Below are 22,870 nucleotides of genomic sequence, written 5' to 3' on the forward strand. Positions count from 1 at the left end.
CGCTATTTGAGAATAGAAGAGTGCAAGAGCCTCGGTCTTCAAATCCACTCAAGTAAAATTCAAAAATGGATGGAGACAGGCTTTGGGGATTTGGGGTCCTTCTTTGTTTCAGGGAGGCTCATTTCTTGGTAAGAGGTCTTGGCCAGGTCCGATAATAAACTAAAAACGCCGTTTTTGGAATTTTTTCAAATCATACATTTTATACATAAATACAATGTGCCGGCAGGGGAAATGCCTCTTGCTATTGCCCTATACAAAGTAAAATTAACAGGATTAGGGAATTGGTATACATTTCTCAAGAAGGGGGAAGCGTCTCCACTAGTTGACGGAATCCTGGCCAAAATATCCCTGGAAACCAACTGTCTCTTCTCGTGGCAGGAGTGGGAGCGGATCTCAGAAGTGGGTCGTAAGTCCCTCAGAGCGGCCAATTTTAAAAGAATGTCGTTCCTATCCCGTTGGCTGGCGTACCTCACTCCTAAAGCATTAAGCAAGCGCTTTTCGGGGATAGAAAACAAATGCTTTAGATGTCAGTTACACGAGGGGGGTGATTGGTTGCACATTTTTTATACATGCCCAAAGCTGTTTGATTTTTGGTGTAAGATCTTTTCTTCAATCAGCAGGGCTATAAACAAAGTAATCAAACCCGAAGCCGAAATAGCCCTGTTTGGCATCTCAACAAAGAGAAAGGATTTGCCTAGTGCAGAAGTAACTTACACTGCAATCTGCACTTCAGTCGCCCGTTCTCTAATCCTTCAAAACTGGATGTCAGAGGAGGTACCATCTTATTTTAAATGGGTAAATAAAATGCTACGGACGAAAACATTTGAAGAGGCGTATGCTAAAAGAGTAGGGTCAAAGAGAAAATGTATAAATATCTGGAAATATTTTTCCGATTAGTGCATCCACCACTACCACATAGCATTTCACATGAGAATATACTAAGAACACTTGGGGTCTGAGGTATAGAAATTAATACTATTCACCGAAAAAGCAGCACTTTAGTAAAAAAATTATATGGCACGATTGCACTTTAAAAATTTTAGCACTTAAGCACTTTAACACTTGAGCACTTTAATTCAAAGGCTCAATTGGAGGAGAGTACTCCGTTTTCTGTACTAGTGTCAATTATTGATGCTGCTAAACTGTTTAATAGTAACTGTAATTGAATTTTCTTGGTTCTTTGGTTTTAGCTGTGTTGTTTTTTTCTTTCTCTCATTTTGGCTCCATTTTACTGACACTTGAATGTTTATTAAGGATTGTTGCTGAATCATTTGAATTATCCCACTGCGCTTGATTTCATTCTGATTTTAAATCTGATGATGTGTATAATAATCCCTGGTGAAGTATTTTTCTAATATAGTTACTTTTTTCTATTTCTTGCACTGACCTCTGCTCTGCTAAATAAAAATAAAAATAATTATGTCAGAGGATATTTCTACACAACAACCTAACATACAACCACCCCTTACTGCATCATAATGAATATATAAGGACGTTCATTACAACAGCCTGCTAGCATCCCACAACTGGCACACTACACCACAAAACTGGACCACATAGATCTAACGTTGTACATTTTATTATCATGCATGATCTTTAATGCAGCCGGAAACTTAAGTTGGGCAGTGGCACCTACCTGCCTGCAGGCGTCTAATCTCCTCCCAAATACCCACTGCTTGTCTAATGTAGCCCTGGATAGATCTGACCTAACCTGGAAAGTAAAACCCTTATACTTTAGGACTTTTCCTAAAAGGGTGTCTATGAATCCTTTGGATATCAACACTCAGGAGTTCTTCTGATTGCTCAAGCTCCAAAGACTCCCTTAATAACATGATGACAAATTGCTTTATGTCTGAACCCTCACTTCCCTCCGGTACATTCAGAATCCGCAAGTTGCTGCGCCGGGTATTATTGTCCAAGGTCTCCATTCGATCAGAGAGGACAATCTCTTCTTTTCTAATTGCTGCAATGTCAACCTTGCCTGATCCAAGTAAAGTGAAAGTCCAGCCACTGTTTCTTCAAGGGCCATAGTTCTAGAGTTGAGACCATCAATTTTATTATCTAGCGACTCACAACAGCTCCTTATTTCCGCCTGGTTAGCAGCAGAGACCTCAAAACCCCTTTGTATGTCCGATGTCAGGGATAAGAACATAGATTTCAGTGAAGTTTCTGAGGAATCACCGATAATTTCCTCCTGTATACAATCAGCACCTGTGACCTGATTCCCCAGTAGAGAGTCTAATGAGTTTGAGCGCTCAGGAGTCGCTGCTACCGCTATTTGCACTGGTATCTCTGCTGGTGTCTCTGCTGGCAGCTGTAGTTCTTGTTGTTTTTGCTGGGGGTCACTGACACTGTTAAGATTATTAAGGACGGGATCGTGCATGGAAGAGTGTCCTAGCAAATCAGATTCTGATTCTAATACTAAGTCTCCCTGCTCAGCCTGTTCATCAAGGTTGCTCTCAGGCGGTGTTACTTTGGTTTTCACCGGCTGTAGCTCACTACTAGCAGACATATTGCTCATGCCAAAAGGCCTTTCCTCTATGGAAACCTCAGAGACTATCACAAAGGGAGAGGCAAAGACAAGCGGAGGAGTAGGGATAGAAAAAGGTGAGGTCGGAGAGGAAATAACCTGAATCTCTTTAGCCAGATCTAAAATCTGAGGGACAACCTTAAAATATGATCGGAGAGAAGGTGTTATCTTTGAACCCTGCCTCGAACCAAGAATAGCAGCGTTAAAAACCTTGGAGGCCTTAGAGGTTTTTGTCGACTTACCCCCCTTAGAATGTTTGGCTTGTCATCTTTGCTGGTTATTTTAATTTAGTTCTTGACCCTTTGTTAGATAAGTCACCGAGCAGCCGAGCCTTGAATCACTTGAAGTCTATAACTCTTCTATTGGCCAATATGAAAGCATATGGTTATGTAGATATATGGAGAATGGGAGTCTCTTTTCGCAACTACAAGTACCAACATCAATCCAGGATTGACTATGTTTTAATTAGTCGGTCACTGGAAAGGGTAGTGAAGAGCATTACGTATCTCCCCTTACATCTATCCGATCATTCTGCTGTTCTGATGACATTGGGTATGACTGGTTCGCTTAGAGTAGTTCCTAGAAGTTGGTTCTTTGATCGTTCATTGATTGTGATTCCAGAGGAGATTTCCTTTTTGTTAAAAGAAAGTGAGAGTTTTATGAATGTCAACATTGGTTCGGCTAACTCTGTAATAATCTGGGATTCTTTCAAGGCCTTTCTTAGGGGCCAAATAACTAGCAGAGCTTCTCATAGGAGTAAGGTTTATAAAATGGAAATATCCTCCAGTGAGGTCGAGATAGCAAGACTTCAAAGTGAAATAGATCTGCATTCAGCTGCCTCCCCTTCTCTTTTACAAGATCTAAAGAACAAATTGGTTCATGCAAAGGGACAGTTAGACTCAGCGCTTAATGCTCGTATCCTACAAAGGTGGGAAGTCAGTAAAATCGCCCATTTTCAATACAGTGAAGGTGCAGGGTAGCTTTTATCATGGAAAGCTAAGACCGATCGGGTCCGGAACAACATTAGTCTAATCAAGATGGACAATGTGTCGTATTCTTCAGATGAGGATATCAGGACAATTTTCCGATCTTTTTTTCGAAGAAATGTATACTGAGGATAAAACTATTAACCAGGTCTCTGTTGATGAATGGCTAAATGAGATCTCTTTACCCTCTCTGACCCTACAACAATCTATCTCTTTAGACCAAACAATCACCCAGGAAGAAGTTAAAAAGGCTATTCAGAGCAGCAGGTCCGGCAAGGCGGCTGGCCCGGATGGCCTGCCTGCTGAGATTTACAGGGTTCTTGAACATGTGGTTGCACCTTTTCTAACCACCTTATTCAATCAAATCTTTCAGCAAGGGTTGTCACCACCAAAATCCTGGGATAACGCCTCCATTACCTTAATCTTAAAGCCAGGCAAATCACCTTCATTTTGCGGGTCATATCGACCAATTTCTATTTAAATGCTGATTATAAGCTTTTTTCTTCCATCCTGGCTAATAGATTGGGTTTAGTTGCAGGGGGTATTTTACACCAGGACCAGAGAGGCTTTGTTAAGGGCCGACAACTTTCTGAATTGGCATACGATCTTATGGGGTCCATTGACATCGCCTCTCATGCCTGTTTACCATTGGCTGTTCTCACACTCGATGCCACCAAGGCCTTCGACAGGGTGAATTGGTCATACCTGTCGGGGGTCTTGGCTAAGTTCAACATTGGAGAAGGTTTCCGTCGAGGTGTGGGACTACTTTATCAGAACCCTACAGCCTCCCTTTTGGTGAACGGAGCATCGACTGACCCCTTTAACATCTCGCGTGGAACGCGGCAGGGCTGCCCTCTTTCCCCTCTTTTGTTCGACCTATATATTGAGCCCTTCGCACAGCGGCTGAGGGAAGATGTTAACATCAAGTCTTTTAGTTACAGAAGTTGGGATAAGAGGGTGGCCCTGTACGTGGACGACATCCTGATTTTTTCTTCAGACCTTGGCTCTGCCCTGCCGGTTGTTATCAAGTTTGCTCAGAATTTTGGCAAAATATCCGGAAATGAGGTCAATGCCACTAAAACGGAGATTATGACCTGGAACCATGAGCACTTACCAGTTGGGTTCAACCCAGCTCACAAATGCGATATTTGGGGTTGGAAATTGTTCAGGACATTAATAAAATTGTCGACACTAACTTTTCTTGCATCGCTGAGGAGTGTCGGCAAATTATGAGATCCTGGACTTCATTGCCATTATCAGTCATAGGAAGGGTTAATCTCATAAAAATGACGGTCTTGCCGAAGATCACTTTCTTGTTTAACACCATCCCTCTTTATTTTGAACCTTTATTGTTTGTTAAATTACAGAGCGATATTAACTCTTTTATTTGGGCACAAAAAGCATCGAGAATAAGTTGGAAAAAGTTAAGACGCCGTAGAGAAAAGGGAGGGTTAGCAGCCCCAGACCTTCAAATACATGTTTGGGCATTTCAACTTAGTCACTCTCGAATATTGCTTAAAGTACCTACTAGTTGCGGGATTGGGGGTATGTTTAGAGCTATGCTCAGCGGGGAAGGTTTTGCACAGGAAGGGTTTCTTTTTAAGTTCGGGAATCCTACATTTAAAAAAAAGAACTTAAACTGAAGGTTTTACAGGGACTGGCCAGAACATGGGCAAGGTCAACACCATTACAAAGACGGGTTACTTCTCAAGCAGGGCGCCCCTATGGGATTCACCAGGGAGCCCGGGTTGGCTCATGGATAGTCTTGCCTTGCCCTTGAGCGAGGCCGGCCTGGCAGTTTGGGGTGATCTGTTTCTTGATGGTGTTTTAATTCCATGGGAGCCTTTGAGTACTATAGTTGGCCCTAATCTTTCTAGATTTAAATACATCCAAATAGCTAGCTGGACACGTTCACAGGCCACCCCTAGGTCTAAATATCAAGTAGGTGGTGGTACCTTGATAGAATCTCAACTTGTTGATAAAACTCCAGCTAAAAAGGAGGTATCACTTTGGTATCATTTAATTTTGGAGGAGATGGACAGGGACTTCCAACTGCCCGAAAATCTCTGGGCGACATCTTTTCCAGATCTGGAGGTGGGAAGCATTTGGACTGCCTCGTTTAAATTGTTATGGGACATTGTCAAGCCAGCATGGCTTCGAAGAAACCATCTTTTTGTATTGCATAGGGCCTACTATTCACCCCAAAGGCTCTCTAAATTCTCGACAGACCGTCCAGTTTCCTGTGCAAAGTGTGGGGCAATTGCTACATCTGACTTACATATGTTTTACGAATGTCCACTTCTAACTCATTTCTGGCATTCTATCAGTATTTTTCTTACAGCCAGTTTGGGTTGCCCGGTCACGTTTAATCCTGCTTTAATCATCTCTATAGTCACGGAGGGGGTTGTGGGTCCCTCAAAAAGTCTGCTCTTTTATTCCATTCTTTTGGCCAGGAGGGAGATCTGCATGAAATGGAAGGCCTCGGCACCTCCTTCTTTCTTCGATTGGCAGGCCCAAATATTGCAGGTATCGAAACTCGATCTACTAAGATCTGGCAACCTAAATAAAAGAGCCTTCTGGCATCTTTTAAAGTGGGCATAGTTTACGACCAAATACGTTTCCCCCCTCCCCCCCCCGTTTGGTCCAATGATTACGCTGCCTTTGGTTAAACCCGATACCTCTGCTGGCAGAAACTAGACCTGTTAGACTTTACCTTGTGGGTACTCCGGTGCAGCAAACCATTATCCCTAAGGTCTCTCTGTGTGGGTCTAAGAGAGCTTGACTTCACTAATTGGTAGGCAGGTTTATATCATGCCCTTCAAACCATATTTCTGAGGTAGTGTGTCACTCTCGACTGACTCTCACAATGTGACCAGGGTAGAAAATGAGGACAAAAAAAAACTGAACCACATAGATGCAAAAATAGGTCCACACACTGACCTGGCAGACTGGCCCATCTGAGAAGTGGGAAGGAGGGAGAAAATAAAGGTGTGACAGGAGAAGGAGAAAACGAGGACGGAAAGAAAAGTGAGAAAGACAGACCCCAGGCAGCTATTGGTGGCAACAGACAGGGAGAATTAAGAGCTACACAACTAATGAAATGGGTCCTTGAGGCCTGACTATTTCGCCCAGAGCCTCTCCCACTGCTATGCCAGCTCGAAGACTTCAAACCAGCCCTGCCGCCCAACGTGTTCTTCATGCACAGAATCCCCTACAAAGCTCCACCTGTGAAACTCGCTCCTGTTTTCGGTACCTCTTGCTATCTCTGCACTGAACCTCACACACAAGCTGTGCAAGTGTGTCTCAATCCTGTCCCGGAGCATTCTTTGCTTAACCTCCACTGATACTCACTCATTGCCATGCATTGCAATTCAGTCCTTACCTGATGTTCCGCCTGATACGCCTTCTCTCCATCACACACGGCTCTGTCAATGCACCCCAGTTAGGGCCTGCGATACAACCTCAAGATCAACACTAGGGATACGACTCGACAATTCTCGCTCCGGTGCCTACTCGATTCACGGGTTCACACTCTGCGACTCTGGGCAATAGCTTGCTTAATCTCCACAACGGCCCCTCGCGGCGGGATGCCTGGCTTTCACCTTGCGGATACCCTGCCGGGGTTATCTCACAGGGGAATACCAGGATGGGTTCCCTAAGCAAGCGCTTAGAAACCGCTTGGTGATTTGCGCTATATAAATTCCTGTACATTTACATTCCTGTACATTTACATTTACACACAGCTCGGCCATTTCACTCCGTTTCCCACCTGGAGCACTTCTGCTATTTCTATACTGAGACTCATTTACAGCTCTGTTGATGCACCCTGAACCATTCCAGTCTGGCAGGATCACTATAGCCGCTGCAGTGCGCAGCGCAAAGCTCAACCAGTCCACCCCACTTCTGTCCAGGGGAACCTGATACCCCTGCAGTGATACACATGCAGCTCTGTCAGTGTACCTCAACTCTGTCCAAAAAAATCCTGCTGTTCCTGCACCGAGGCATACATAGCTTTTCCAGTGCACCTCAATCCTAGCCTGGTGTACCTCCCTGCTACTCCAGCATTCCAATACAAACAGCTCTGCCAGTGCACCTCAATCCTAGCCTGGTGTACCTCCCTGTACTCCAGCACTCCAATACAAACAGCTCTGCCAGTGCACCCTTATCCTAGCCTTCTGTACTTCCCTGCTACCCCTGTACTCCAATACACACAACTCAGGTACAAATGGGATATTCAACTACTGCCCCTTGCACAGAATGCAGTAAGCAGGGGGTCTGCAATTTGCTCCTTATTTTCAGTTTGACTACAAGAAATTATATTCTATTCTAAGTAGCACTTATTTAGCGCGTAGCTACCTGTAGGCATCCCAGCAAATGGAGAATGCCATGCAAAGAAAGTGTGGTTGAATTCACTAGTTCTGGGATGTGCAGACGAGAATTTATTGCTAATTGGGAATTCACCCATTCTGGGGTGTGCAAATGGGCATGTTGGTGCTAGCTGCCCCTATACATCGGCCTCAAATTAGGGAAGCATTGTGGCAGGCTTGTCACCCACAACTCCTTTTCCCACTAGAAACAGGATTTTTTGCAGGCCACATGTAACCAAGTCATGCGTGTTTTGTAGTAGTAGCTCGAGCAGTGCTTAATTTGAGCCGGTGGTTTCCGGTGCTCGGGCCTGGCACTTAGTTGTTAATACCAGTGATTGTGACAGTCTGCCACAAGGTGGCGGTGTATGGCTAATTTAGAGATGACCACAACAACATTTAATTATTAATCCAATGTACATTAAGATGACTATTACCTGCCGCCCAAGCCATTCCTATATATTTCAGGGCCTGAAATAGTCTGAATTGTCACACTTGCACGGGTGTTATGGTTAGTAGTTGTTTCGTTACTATCATTGGCAGCGCTGGCAGGGGCAATGGTTGTTGCAAGCTGCAGTGGCCTCCTGACCAGAGTCTTGGCACCTATGTTTTTGTACACATTAAGCGCTGAGCTCGAGGGTACTGTTCAGCTAATAGAAGTGAGGAGGAAATGGGAGTTAAAAAGCAGCTGTGATGTTAAACGTTGAGGTGCACGAAGATAATAAATGGAGATTCGTTTTTATACAGTAACAGTAGTGTGCTGCTTTGGGGTGAAGGGTCTATCAGAGAAATTTGTAGAGGTCGATTGACTCAACTTCATTCCTTTCACTTTTATGCTCAACTTCTGTTTCTATGTCCCTTAGAAAGCTCTATCTCATGCAGTCGCTGCACACTTAACGCTGCTCCACTGACTTCAATCATGCTGGTTCCAGGCACCATAAATATGTTTTGACAGCAAGCTGTCCAATAGAAGGTGAAATGAAAATCTCGCATTTCCAATATTATTAAAACGCATACTTGGCTGGCTCCTCATATCAACAGCTTTTAGTTGACAAACAGTACATGCCCCCTTATAAGATGGTGATGATGAAATTTCATTTCTGAGCCTTTATTATTCCTCTGTAGTTTCTGCCGTGATGTGCTAGGGTGGTAAATCTGATTGCTATTCTATAAAAAAGTGACATGATGTAAATATAACCCTGCCTGCAAGCTGTCCTTTTCCCAGAATCTGGATAAAGATAAACCCTCCTGTGAGATACTTTTGTATGCTGTACGAAGAATAATCTTAGTGCAGTAAAATAAATTTGTTTAGGCTCTGAGGGCCAAGTCCCCTCTCATTCGGTGTCTGAAACGAACAAGAAAGGGAGGGAACATAGGAGATGGCGCGGAGGAAACAAGTGTATAAGATATGAGGAAGAAGAAAGTAAGACTGGGAAATAAAAACAGACGAGGAAAACAAAAGAAGGCAAAATATAAAGAGTGTAAGAAGAATAGAGAAAAGGCATTTTAGAGACCGACCCATGCCTAGGGAGGAGGGGCATTTAAGAAGGGGGCGAATGCGATGCTAATGGAAAGGCGGGATTTTTACCTCCAGAGTCTGCTTACCATTCTCCAGAATCCCGTCACAGGTCGACTGGACCTTTTTACCTGTCATAGAGTGCATTAGGCAACCTAGTGTGCACAACTTAACAATTTAATTATCCAAATATCCAATTGCTTTCCCCAAAGAACCACTGACTAAAGACAGAATTTAAAAGGTTTATTACATAACCAAAAATAACTGGAGATACAGGCACCTCAGCAAGAGGTTCAGAAGATAAACCGGTACTAATACAAACATAATCCTACAGAAAAGTCTCAAACGGCTAATGAATAGAACGAGAATCAATTCCAGGATCATCAGACTAAACAGGATTGCTATAACTTGAGTTCTGGTACTCATCAGGATAATAGACATAAATTCAGATCAGTCTGTCCCTACACTATGCTAGGTGACATCCCTACTCAACAATAGTCCAACCTAACCAAAAGGTGTCAGGCGTGGTGACTTCCAAAAAAAGTTCGCCCACATTCTCTTTTAGACTATAGTTCTCGACTTGCAACTATGCCCTTTACCCAAACGACCGCTCTCTCTAGCTCCTCAGCTCCTCTGCCCTGCCTCCACCCTCGGGGTACTGTCCCTAATACCAAACCCCACAATGTGAATGGCACGCCTTCAGGTACGCCCCTCCAGGAGGTGTTGGGTTCTGGAAATTTCCAGCATGGCGCTGGTCCATCCTTGTCCGTTCAAACGTCCTTGGGTCCCAGGCTCTTCATCCTTTCAAGTTGCTTCTTTGAATTCCTGGTCTACTCCTCCATGTCTGAGTCTAGTATCCTAACGCTCATACACAATGGGCCCTTCTACTCTACTATCTGCTTGATAAGGCGCCTGCAAAGGAATACACGCAAATAGCTCACCGTCTACAAATGTTGCAACATCTTCTAAAAAGCTCTTTTATAAAACATTTCTATAGTTAAATGTTAAGCAAGACAATTTTCAACAGGCCTGCACCATTTCTATGAACTAGGCCTCAGCTTGTTATAGGCCCAACGCTTTACATTAGCACTTCTTCTTAGTTCACTAGGCCCCCAACCTCAAACAGCAAATGCATTTTCTACCTTAAGCTGATTATCGGGAATATATAAAGTCGGTTACATTCTCAGGTAAAGCAACTCTAAAAGTTCAATTACGTTTGTTAAACACACGTTGCATAAGAAAAAGGTTTCATTTCAACAGTGTCGCTATTCAAGCAATAAATGTGTACTTGCAATCCAACTAGTTCTCTATTCTTCATTGCGTTAAAACATGATTAAAGTCCTTTATATATACGGGTGCTGGCTACTTGTACATATGGTGCACCCCTACAATTTTCACTATAAATGGCGCTCTCTCAGTTCCCCCCTTTGATGACCCGTGTCATCACCACCCTCACATCATCCTCAGGGTAAGAACTAAGCTAAACAGAGCTTGTGGCCATTTTCCCTCTCTTGAGCATCTCCAATGCTCTCAAGCTGCGGTATTGATTGTCTTGCAGCCTTTCCATTCGCATCTCTTGCGCTCTCATTGATCTCGCCAACCTATTCGACTTATACCACTTGTACATCCTCACTAAACCCCACAAGGCAATCACACATGCCACTGCTATGATGAGGGGTTTCAGTACAAATCCAAGGAAACCCTTCCCTAGGTTGGCCAACCAGTTTCCAACCTTTCCAAATCCCTTGCCAACGGTCTCCCACGCATTCTCTTGGGTCAAATCCTCAATCTCATAATGGATTGCAGTAATGTTGCTTATATATGTCTCCAGATCCTTAGAGTTATCTGGTATATAAGTGCAGCATTCCTGAATCTTCAAACGTTTACAGACTCCGCCCTGTTTTGCTAGGATGACGTCTAGGGCAAGACGGTTCTGTAAAACCATTGTCCTTATCGACAACATCTCACCCTCAACCAACACTAATGACTTGGCTGTATTCATTGACAGTTCATCCACCACAGTTGCTAACCGCCTTATCTTGATGTCATTCAAAATGACTCCCAACATAGGTATCGCTGCTCCAAACACATCTCCAATGATTGCTCCAGCACTCTCTCCTCGCTTTACCCTTCTTTGGGACCCTCCCTCCAAGAGAACAAAATCCTCAGTATGGTAAATCTTGGGAAAGATAATTGCTAGGTAACACGTTCCATACCACTTCTCTGGCAATCTCACATACGCATTCCTTCCACAGACAAAATATACAGTAGGGATCACCTGCACCACGCTCTTCAAGAAATCCTTAGTATAATACTCCAATGTGAAGGTGTGTTCACATGTAGTATGACCTACATAGACGTTCTCATAATATGTCTGTGGTCTGTGCAGGCACAGCTTCCCCTTCTGTTCCTCATCTAGAGCTATTGGACCATAACTCCCCCTTGACATGTGCTTCTTCTATTCTTCCGTCCAATCTACCTTTCCTTGTCCTGAGTTTCGCAACTGTTTTTGCTTCGTGTACCTATCTTCCACTTGCTCAATGAACTTCTTTTCTACATCTGACAATGAACAAGTCAAATTGTGTCGGTGTGCATACGGGGTGTCTAGCTCTTGTGTAGGGATGAAAAAATATCCCAGTCTGTCTTCTGATTTATAATAGTCCCACTTATTCAAGTGCTTGTAATTAGGGACTTCTGGTAACACAGCATCATAATTGGAAAAATAATATTCAAAATGATTCTGCCCATATAATATGCTAATCAACAAACTACATGAAATTCCATATGTCAACGGAAGGTGGTGGTATCTAATACCCTCGTCTACTGAAGCTGGCAGTTGCATACACACATAACAGTCCTTCGCATCCATTGCATCAATGTATTTATACAGCAGCTTTGCATATGCGTTCTGCCCAAAATTTCCCTTAGACAGATCTGTATGTAACCTACGACTTTCTGCAGCTAGCAAGGCCTTCTCTCTTCTTTCTCTTTCTTCCTTCTGACTAGGGGTGTTAGGTGTCGGTGTCCCATCGGCCTTCTCTATTTGTTCGTGTGGTGCAAAATAGGAAACTGAAACTACTATAACTATAAGGAGGATCACTCCTGCTAAAAGGGTGCCTACTATGCACTTGGCTCTACGATTCGGGTTTCCAGGCGCCATGGTCTCAGCACAAAGTAGTTCGTTCTCGGAAAGCACCCAAAGTCTCTTCTTTGGTTATTTGAGTCTCTTGAACCACATCTGGTAGCCTGAAGTCCCGTTTCAGTTCTTCTTTTGCTTCAATCAACAGACAGCCCTAACCCTTCTCCGTCCTCTGTGGAAAGTCCCTAAATTTCTTCTTCTTCCACTCGGCTCTAGGTTAGTTCAACAGCTATTTACAACAGTCTTTAAAAGTCTTTAATAATCAATGATGATACTTGATCCGATTGCCTGCAACACATAATCTAAAAGTTCCATGCGGAGCACAACTTTATCATAGGCTGGCATGTCTGGAACAAAGGTAGGAAATATCAGTCTATCCAGGAGTAAATCATCTTGCTTAGGAGAGGGGGATTTGGGATTGTGAGTGTCAGTACGCCTTCGATTTCAAGTCCAGGTACCAACAGTATCACTTCCAGCTTAACATTGGGGATTGTGCTGGTCACCACCACTGACCTCACCCTCCCGGACCTCAGTACTCCTGGCATTTGTGAAAGGGTAGGTCCACTCTGGAGTGGCGTATCTTTGGCAAGATACTCGCACCCTCCTTGACCTTCTCGGACCCCTCTGCTCAGCTCCTTGTTCTCCCCCTTCCAGATCAGATTCTTCGGACACAGGGGCAAGATCTCTTTCGGAAGCCAATCTCACATTCATTCGCCTCTGTCTCTCGGGCCAATGAGCTTCTGCACCTCTTCCTCGTCGGCCTCTCGTTTGTACACCCTGTTCGTCCCCACTGTCAGCCTCTTCTGGGCTCAGATCACCTTCTCCGCCACTTCCTCCTACTGAGGCGGATTCAGTATCACTGTCGTCGTGCTCATATACAGCCTGATCAGGGGAGTCCCCAACTTCCACAGGCACCCTCACAGCTTGACTTGTCCCCTCTGCTGGATCTTCTTCTTCGTTATTGTTTTCGTTTACGAGAGGAGCTGTTCCTTCTACGGGTGCTGGAACTCGTCGGGTGTGAGAAGCATGGACCCAGTTTGGCAATCCGCCACACTTCACAGCAGTAGTGGTGACTAGAATCACTTGGAAAGGTCCTCTCCAACGTACATCCAGGCAGCTCTTCCTCACGTGTTTCCTCACCAGGACCCAATCACCCGGGCACAGGTCGTGACAAAGGTCGCTAGCAGCCGGAACTTCAGCAGCCTGCACCTGAAGGGACACAGAACGGATGACATCAGAAAGTCCCCTGCAGTAATCAAGAATCAGGTCATCTGTGATATTTAGCAAAGCAGTTGTAGGAATAGACGGCAGTCTCATAGCCCTCCCCATCAGCACTTCATGTGGCGAGAGCCCTGTCCTCCTATCTGGGGTACTACGCATACTCATTAGTACCAACGGCAGTGCATCGGGCCACTTCAGGGACGTGGATGAGCACACCTTTGCCATTCGGGCTTTTATAGTTCCTATTTATTTGCTCCACTATGCCAGAAGCATCTGGACGGTAGCTACAATGCAGTCTTTGATCAATGTTCAGGGCAGAGCAGAGCATCTTCACAACTTCGCTATTAAAGTGCTTTCCTCTGTCCGATTCCAAAGAGGTCGGAACCCCGAATCGTGGCACCAATTCCCTCAACAATAGTTTGGCTACCGTGAGTGTATCGCACCTACGAGTGGGATATGCCTCAACCCACCTACAGAACACACACACAATCACCAAGACATACCTGAGGCTATTACACCTCGGCATTTCAATGAAATCTATTTGCATCCTGTAAAAAGGTCCGCCGGACCTTCCAATGTGACTCAGTGTAACTGGGGTTCTTTTCCCCACATTTATCTGTTGACACGTTACACATCTCTGACATACTGCTTCCGCAGCCTGTCTAAACTTTGGATTGTACCATGTTTGCCTGAACACACGCAACATCGCATCCCTTCCCAGATGCACAGGACCATGTATCTGTCGTGCCATCACACTCACCAGCTCATTCGGCAACACAGCTCTTCCATCAGCCGAAACCCAAATGTCCAAATCTCCTTTTACACAACCAGCTGATTCCCACACCCTTTTCTCATAATCTGACGCCTGTCTTTGCATGTTTCTCAACTCTTCCCATGTATCTGCCACGTCAAGCATCATGCTTAGCTCAGTTCTTTCCCTTGGTCCCTCAATGTTTTGTTCAGTAAAGGAGTATCCCTGCTCCGCACAATAGCGTGCAACTTCATCAGCATAACGATTCCCCATTGTCACAAAATCGGTGCCTCTGTTATGCGCTGTACATTTGACCACTGCTATTGCTGCCGGACCTTGCAAGGCCTCCAGCAATAACCTGATGAATTCGCCATTCCTGATTGGGGAGCCCGATGACGTCATGTAACCCCGCTGAGACCACAACTGACCAAAGTCATGAACCACCCCAAATCCATATTGGCTGTCAGTGAAGATGGTGATCCGAATCCCGTTGGCTGCCAAACAGGCACGCGTCAACGCAATTATCTCAGCCACCTGCGCGGAGTGTACTCCTTCCAGGCAGGCTGCTTCAATTATTCCAGAAATAGTACAGACAGCAAATGCTGCTCTCAACTGACCAGTATTGTCTCTTATGCATGAGCCATCCACAAAGTAAATTTCATCGGGGTCTCTCAACGGCACATCAACAATATCCGGCCTAGGTTTGGTGCATAGTTCAGTTACATCAAGACAATCATGGTCTTCCCAATCATCTTCTATATCATTTGGTAATGGCAACAAGGTAGCAGGATTCAAGACAGAGCACCTCCTGAGAGTCACATTCTCCGCAGCAAGTATAACCTGCTCGTAGCGTGTGAGTCTATTGTTGGTCAAGTGCTGCGTCTTGGTCCTGGTCATCAACAATTCCACAGAATGAGGTACATGCACTGTCAGAGGATATCCCATCACAATACTTTCACATCTTTCAATGCTGACACCCGTTGCAGCAACGGATTTGAGACATCCGGGCAACGCTGCGGCTACTGGGTCTATGGTAGCCGAAAAGTAAGCAACTGGTCTACGAACTCCTCCATGATCCTGCACTAAAACTGCCAAAGCACATCCCTCTCTCTCACAGCAGAACAATGCAAATGATTTGTTGTAATCGGGCATTCCCAGAGCTGGAGCACGACACAAGTCCTCTCTCAACTCAAGAAAAGCCATCATACAGTCTGTGTCCCATGGTACCGGATCACTGACGTCCTTGTGCGTCAGTTTCTGCAGTGCTTTCGCTTTCAGGGAGAAGTTAGCAATCCATTGCCGGCAGTAGCCAACCATGCCCAGGAACATTCTAACCTCTCTTTGGGTCGAGGGCACGGTCATTCTCATGATCGTTTCAATCCTGTCAGGCGACACTTTCCTCTTTCCCTGCTCTATTCTGTGACCCAGATACTGCACTTCTTGCAGGCAGTACTGTAACTTGCTGGGGGACACCTTGTGTCCATTCTCTCCCAAATGGTTCAGCAAGGCAATGGTGTCAATCCTACAAGCATCTTCGGTGTCTGACGCAACAAGGAGGTCGTCTATGTACTGTACGAGAACTGAGTTCTGCGGCAGTACCAGACTCTCAAGATTCCTTTTCAACAATTGATTGAAGATCGATGGGCTCTCTGTATACCCTTGGGGGATACGGCACCATGTTAAAACGCGACTCTCTATTTTGAATGCGAAAAGAAATTGGCTGTCCTCGTGCAATGGGATGGAAAAGAAAGCTTGACACAGATCTATCACAGAAAACCATTCAGCTTGGAACGGTATCTGAAACAGTATTACTGATGGATTCGGCACCACGGGACAACATGGGACAACTATGTTGTTAATCTTTCGCAGATCCTGCACTATCCTAAACTTGCCACTTGGCTTCTGCAAACCCATTATCGGAGAGTTACAGGGACTGCCCATAACCTCCTTCAGAATCCCTTGTCTAATCATGGACTCAATCAAGGGTTTTATACCTGCAAGTGTTTCTGGGGTCAACTTGTACTGGGGTGTTCTCGGGAATTCAGCATTTGGTCTCACTTGAATTCTGACAGGCTCTACCCCTTTGATCAGTCCGATCTCCTCCCCCGTAAAGTCCCACACCTCCGGTGAGACCGAATCTCTCAAATCCCATGGGAGTTCATCCACAGTTACAGCAGGGTACAATTCAATGCACACATGCGTGTTTGCAACCTTAAAATCAGCATCGTCATCATTAGTCTGCAATTCTACTCCCTTGGGGGTACAGTAGATGGTGCAATTGAGTTTACACAAAAGATCTCTTCCCAGCAAGCATATGGGACTGGAATCGCACACTACAAACTGGTGTCTATCTCTGAAACTTCCGATCTTTACCGGGACTGGCTCAGTCAGGGGGTTCGTCTTTCTTCTGTTCGTTACTCCTACCACTTGAATAGTCTGTCCTGAAAGGGGCAAATTGGGGACTACTGCGGACCGCACAGTAGACCTGGAAGCACCGGTATCAACCAAGAAGGTGGTGGGGTGTCCATCTACGTCAGCCTCTACAAAGGGTCCCCTCTGATCAACCTCTAGTACTGCTCCAAGGGTACAGTCCTCCTCCCCATTCAGGCACCGTCCTGACACTGGATCAAAGTAATAGTGCTCATCCCCCCCGACTATGAAGGGCATCTGCTTGTAAACCTTGTTCCCTGTTGAAATCTTCGGTGGCTGGGGAACCGGAGCCCTAGGGGCTGACGTCCCCCCTTTTGTCGTCTGGGGCTTAGTCACTGTCACCTTCCGTACCGGAGGGGCCTCAACTTCCTCCTCTTCCTCCTCCTGTACCTGATTGTCAGGATTATGGGGGCACTCGCGTCTCCAATGCCCGACCTCATGACACTGATGGCACTTGGTCGTCTTTTTCAGGGTCGCTATATCTATCCTCGGTCTCGGACCTTCTTCGTTGTCCCTTTTCTGTCCCCCTGACTTCCTCCCCAAGGTGCCATTGCCTGACTGACCCTGTCCTCCCGCTTGCATCTGCACTAACATCAGTTTATCCTTAAGCTTCTTTGTCTTCGAGTCTATCTCATCACTGCAGTACCTTGCATACCTCAGAATCTCATCTAGGGGCTTGTTTTGCCAACAGATCAAATGTTGCTGTATCATGAGGCAGATATCAGGCCTCAATCCCAGCACAAACTTGGATACGAACTGTCCCATATCCTTCGGATCAATTACATCTAATCCGCTGTACTGCTTGAAAATCAGCAATAGCCTCTCATAGTACTCATGCACCGTCTCTTTTGGTTCCTGCCTGGTACGATCTATCTTTACCCAATCGATGTCTTGTGGTGGTACTTTAGTTTTTAGCCACGTGATCGCCTGTTCGTACTTCGCCATCACCCTAGGTGACCGTCCATTCGTGGCAGAATCACGTTCTGGCTCTGCCGTGGGCCATTCAACACTAACCTTGCATGCTATCCACAGATCTCCAGGAACCACAATGTCAAACAGTGTGTTTAAATCTATCCACAGTACTTTTGAGATTTTAACGAACCTCTCTACCTGCTTATACCATTCCACTGGTCTCTCGCGCAACTTTGGGAAAGTGTTTGCAAAGGAAGCCCGATCTCCCCTGCTCCAGGGTACATGTACATATCCCCCATGAGCCACCTCCCTCAAGGGGTACACTTCTGCATGCATCAACCCTCCTCCCGGGGATGTCTCGATAACACTCCGCCTAACAGTCTTTTTCTTTGACCACCTTTCCTCCCATTTCTCCAACTGGGACCATGTTCGGATTCCCATAATCAGCTCCCTAATGTGGGTTTTTAATCCGATCACCCTCTTTTCTTCTAGGTCTTGATCTGAGTACTGTAACCTGTGGCCCCCCTGTAGGGTTTTAGTTTTTGTCAAATCTACCATGTACTTGTTTGCCAATTCAGAGAGTTTCTCATGAGCTCTCCTAGCCTTCCGAGTGACATCCTTTGCCACAAACAACAGCTCATCTGGTTCGTACAGTTCAATCCTTTCTAGTGACAGTGTACCTTCCACTATCTCCTCTACTTCTGATTTTAGTCTCAGCACATCTAACCTTCTTGCCTTTATTGCCGCTCTCAAGGTGCCTTGGTTAGACGTTTCCTTAGAGTACCTCCCGCCACCGTCCTGACTCTCTCTTCTGTTCTCTTCAGGTGTGTTAGGAGGAACCCTTCTACCTTCGCAACCCTCGCAGTCCCACTCCTGTCGACTGTCTCCGGAGGAGTGGTGGGACGCCCCCCTGCTTCCCACACCTCCGTGTTCCCATTCCTGTCTGCTTTCGCTAGCTGCACAGTGAGAACCCATCTTATTCTCTTCGTTCCCTGACCCAAACACATTCCTTGTTCTGTCGCTCTGGGTGTCCACAATGGTTTCCCAAGTTCTCAAATCTGGCCTTAACTCCCTCATCGACCTCGGCCTCGGTCCTCTCAGATCCATCGATCCCCTCCAACCCCCTCTTTCCTCTGAGGAGTCTGCCGGTGCTCCGTTCTACGGGCCTGGGTAATGTCTTCCACCCATCGGCCACATTAGTTCTGTCTTCGCTGGCACTCCTCTCGCTCCCCTTCCGTGGTGGACTCTCAGCTTGTCTCTGATCCGGATTATACACTGATACTATGGGACCTATGGTAACAGGTACTGTCAGGGCATCTGGCAGTTTCTGAGAATGGACACCCTCTTCTACCCGAACTTTCTGTACTGTAAACCTTCCCACTACTCTCGTCACTGGGGAGGGTGGGGGTGCCTTTTCTCCCTTTTCTGGGGTAAACTTGTCCCCTGGGGTGTCCCATCCGTTCCCCATTGGAACCCCGCCTTCCCCTACTGGGGCTTCCCAGTGCTTTGCCGACGTTTGTGTTCCCTCTGACTCTGGATTCTATGGGGGTGGCCTTTCTGACAACAGCCTCTCTATCAGGCTGTCGTCTGTCTCGCTGTCCTCATCCTCTGTGCTCTTTTTCTGCCCATCCACTGCACTTTCCAGCAATGGATACAACCTATCTCCTTCAATGGTCTGTACCCTCCATCTCTTGGCCATGGCATCCCATCTCGCATCTTGGACCGCCCTTACCGATCGTTTCACTCTTTCTTGTCTCCTATCTCTGTTCCTGTCATGGGCTGCCCTGATCCATGCATTTAGCGCTTCAAACTGTGTTGGTCTGGGCAAAGGTCGCAATGCAGCCATAATCGCCTTCAACTGGTATAACACTTCTAATCTAAACGTTCCATATTTAGGAAATGTCAATTCCTTGTTTCCGTCTGTCATTTTACACCAGTTATCAAGCCACAATATGGTATGCAACCCAACATTCGTTGCCATATAAAAGGCTGGGGTATCCTCGGGTGGAGCCTCCTCCCCACCCCGAGGTTCTATCATCTTTTCGCCTTTGAAGCAATTCCGCAACACTTTAAAACATTTCATGTTGAAAACCACAACATTTCCTTGTTTACAACACACGTTTACTTCCTGATGACAATCCACCAATCTCAGCGCGGCTTCACGCTAACCGCCCTATCCCAGCGCGGCTTCACACTAACCACCCTATCCCAGCGCGGCTCCTTCTGACGTCACTCGCCTTCGTTTCGCAGCAGTTCCCCTCCTCTCTCCGTTCTTCTCGCGGTCTCGCATGCGTCCCAATCAAACACTGAAAATGATTACTTCCGACCAAGCAACCACTTTCCTGACTGTACGGCCACAGTCTAACTGTAATTGTCACCAAACTGGCAAATGTCTGTCCGCGAACGACCGGACAATCGCCACACTGATAGGTTACAAGCTCACGGTAACTTCCGACCAGCGTCTGTTACCCACGCACTCACACATTCGTTCCCCCTATCTCGGTCCTTCGGGCGATCAATGGTACCTCATGACCCCCTTTCACAATGGTCGACAATTACTTTGGGTGTTCGATACACCCGAACCACTTAAACTCCCCTTGAGCTTAAGATTTTCTCCGGTTGCGCGCGCTCACAACCTGATCCTTTCACACTACAGGCATTCAACTCCGCAAGACATTACAACACAACGACACAACATAACACCGCAATCTAACAATGCATGACCCTTTTCATACTCACTCTCCTCCGACCTGCTGCTTTCTGCCGCACTGTTACTCTCCGTCAGTTTCCATGGAACGCCATCCTCCGTCCGCGACTCTCTGGACGCTCTCCATTTTATTCTCTATGGGCCTCGGGGAAATCTCAACCTACTTCTAGATTACCCTTACTCCAGAAGATAAACCATCTTACTCTGCTACCAACTGGAAAGGCGGGATTTTTACCTCCAGAGTCTGCTTACCATTCTCCAGAATCCCGTCACAGGTCTACTGGACCTTTTTACCTGTCATAGAGTGAATTAGGCAACCTAGTCACAACTAAACAATTTAATTATCCAAATATCCAATTGCTTTCCCCAAAGAACCACTGACTAAAGACAGAATTTAAAAGGTTTATTACATAACCAAAAATAACTGGAGATACAGGCACCTCAGGAAGAGGTTCAGAAGATAAACCGGTACTAATACAAACATAATCCTACGGAAAAGTCTCAAACGGCTAATGAATAGAACGAGAATCAATTCCAGGATCATCAGACTAAACAGGATTGCTATAACTTGAGTTCTGGTACTCATCAGGATAATAGACATAAATTCAGATCAGTCTGTCCCTACACTATGCTAGGTGACATCCCTACTCAACAATAGTCCAACTTAACCAAAAGGTGTCAGCCGTGGTGACTTCCAAAAGAAGTTCGCCCACATTCTCTTTTAGACTATAGTTCTCGACTTGCAACTACGCCCTTTGCCCAAACGACCGCTCTCTCTAGCTCTTCAGCTCGTCTGCCCTGCCTCCACCCTCGGGGTACTGTCCCTAATACCAAACCCCACAATGTGAATGGCTCGCCTTCAGGTACGCCCCTCCAGGAGGTGTTGGGTTCTGGAAATTTCCAGCATGGCGCTGGTCCATCCTTGTCCGTTCAAACGTCCTTGGTTCCCAGGCTCTTCATCCTTTCAAGTTCCTTCTTTGAATTCCTGGTCTACTCCTCCATGTCTGAGTCTAGTATCCTAACGCTCATACACAATGGGCCCTTCTACTCTACTATCTGCTTGATGAGGCGCCTGCAAAGGAATACACGCAAATAGCTCACCGTCTACAAATGTTGCAACATCTTCTAAAAAGCTCTTTTATAAAACATTTCTATAGTTAAATGTTAAGCAAGACAATTTTCAACAGGCCTGCACCATTTCTATGAACTAGGCCTCAGCTTGTTATAGGCCCAACGCTTTACATTAGCACTTCTTCTTAGTTCACTAGGCCCCCAACCTTAAACAGCAAATGCATTTTCTACCTTAAGCTGATTATCGGGAATATATAAAGTCGGTTACATTCTCAGGAAAAGCAACTCTAAAAGTTCAATTACGTTTGTTAAACACACGTTGCATAAGAAAAAGGTTTCATTTCAACAGTGTCGCTGTTCAAGCAATAAATGTGTACTTGCAATCCAACTAGTTCTCCATTCTTCATTGCGTTAAAACATGATTAAAGTTCTTTATATATACGGGTGCTGGCTACTTGTACATATGGTGCACCCCTACAATTTTCACTATAAATGGCGCTCTCTCACTAATAAAAGGGAAAGGTTATGAGAGAAAGAAAACAGAGAAAGGTGCTAAAGCGAGAGCATGAACTCAATTCAGCAAAATGCCAGGGGTAGTAGAAGTGACATCACACGCCCTTTGACCTTAAATTTCACTCACACATTAGGGCGCACAGACATACACATTCACACTCACACACGCTCTCTCTCACGTAAGCAAACACTCACCCACAAACAGGCAAACAACATACAATTGAAAACATTTTTTCAAATACCTCAGCTGCCAAGGAAGGTCACATTCCAGTTAAATGTACTCCATTGGTTATTACACGAATAGTGAATAATGAGACATGATTCACTATTCATGTAATAACAAAGTTGAGTGGAAACAAGAAGACTTAATCCCCAACTGGCATCCATAAGAACGAGCACACGCTGTGTTCCTGGGACTGATTTTGCCATCTCTGAAGCCAGGGGTTGCAAAAGCAATGCCATTGGTCACAATGAGCAAAAATTACACCCACAGGCTAGAAGAAGCAGGGGGAGAAAATTGATCAGGATGGTAAACAAATGTATGAAGAGCCAAAGAAACAATGGCAGGAGAATGAGATTACGTTCCAAGCGGTAAGGAGGACCAGAGAAGATGGGAACAATAGAAAAAGAAGAAGAATAAAAAAAGAAGAGAATGAAGATCAATTGGCAATTGATTTAGCAATATGTCACTTTATATAAATCGCATATTTTACATAGGTAAAGACTTTGA

Source organism: Lissotriton helveticus, chromosome 3_2 (genome assembly GCF_964261635.1).
Source record: "Lissotriton helveticus chromosome 3_2, aLisHel1.1, whole genome shotgun sequence".
Classification (NCBI taxonomy): domain Eukaryota; kingdom Metazoa; phylum Chordata; class Amphibia; order Caudata; family Salamandridae; genus Lissotriton; species Lissotriton helveticus.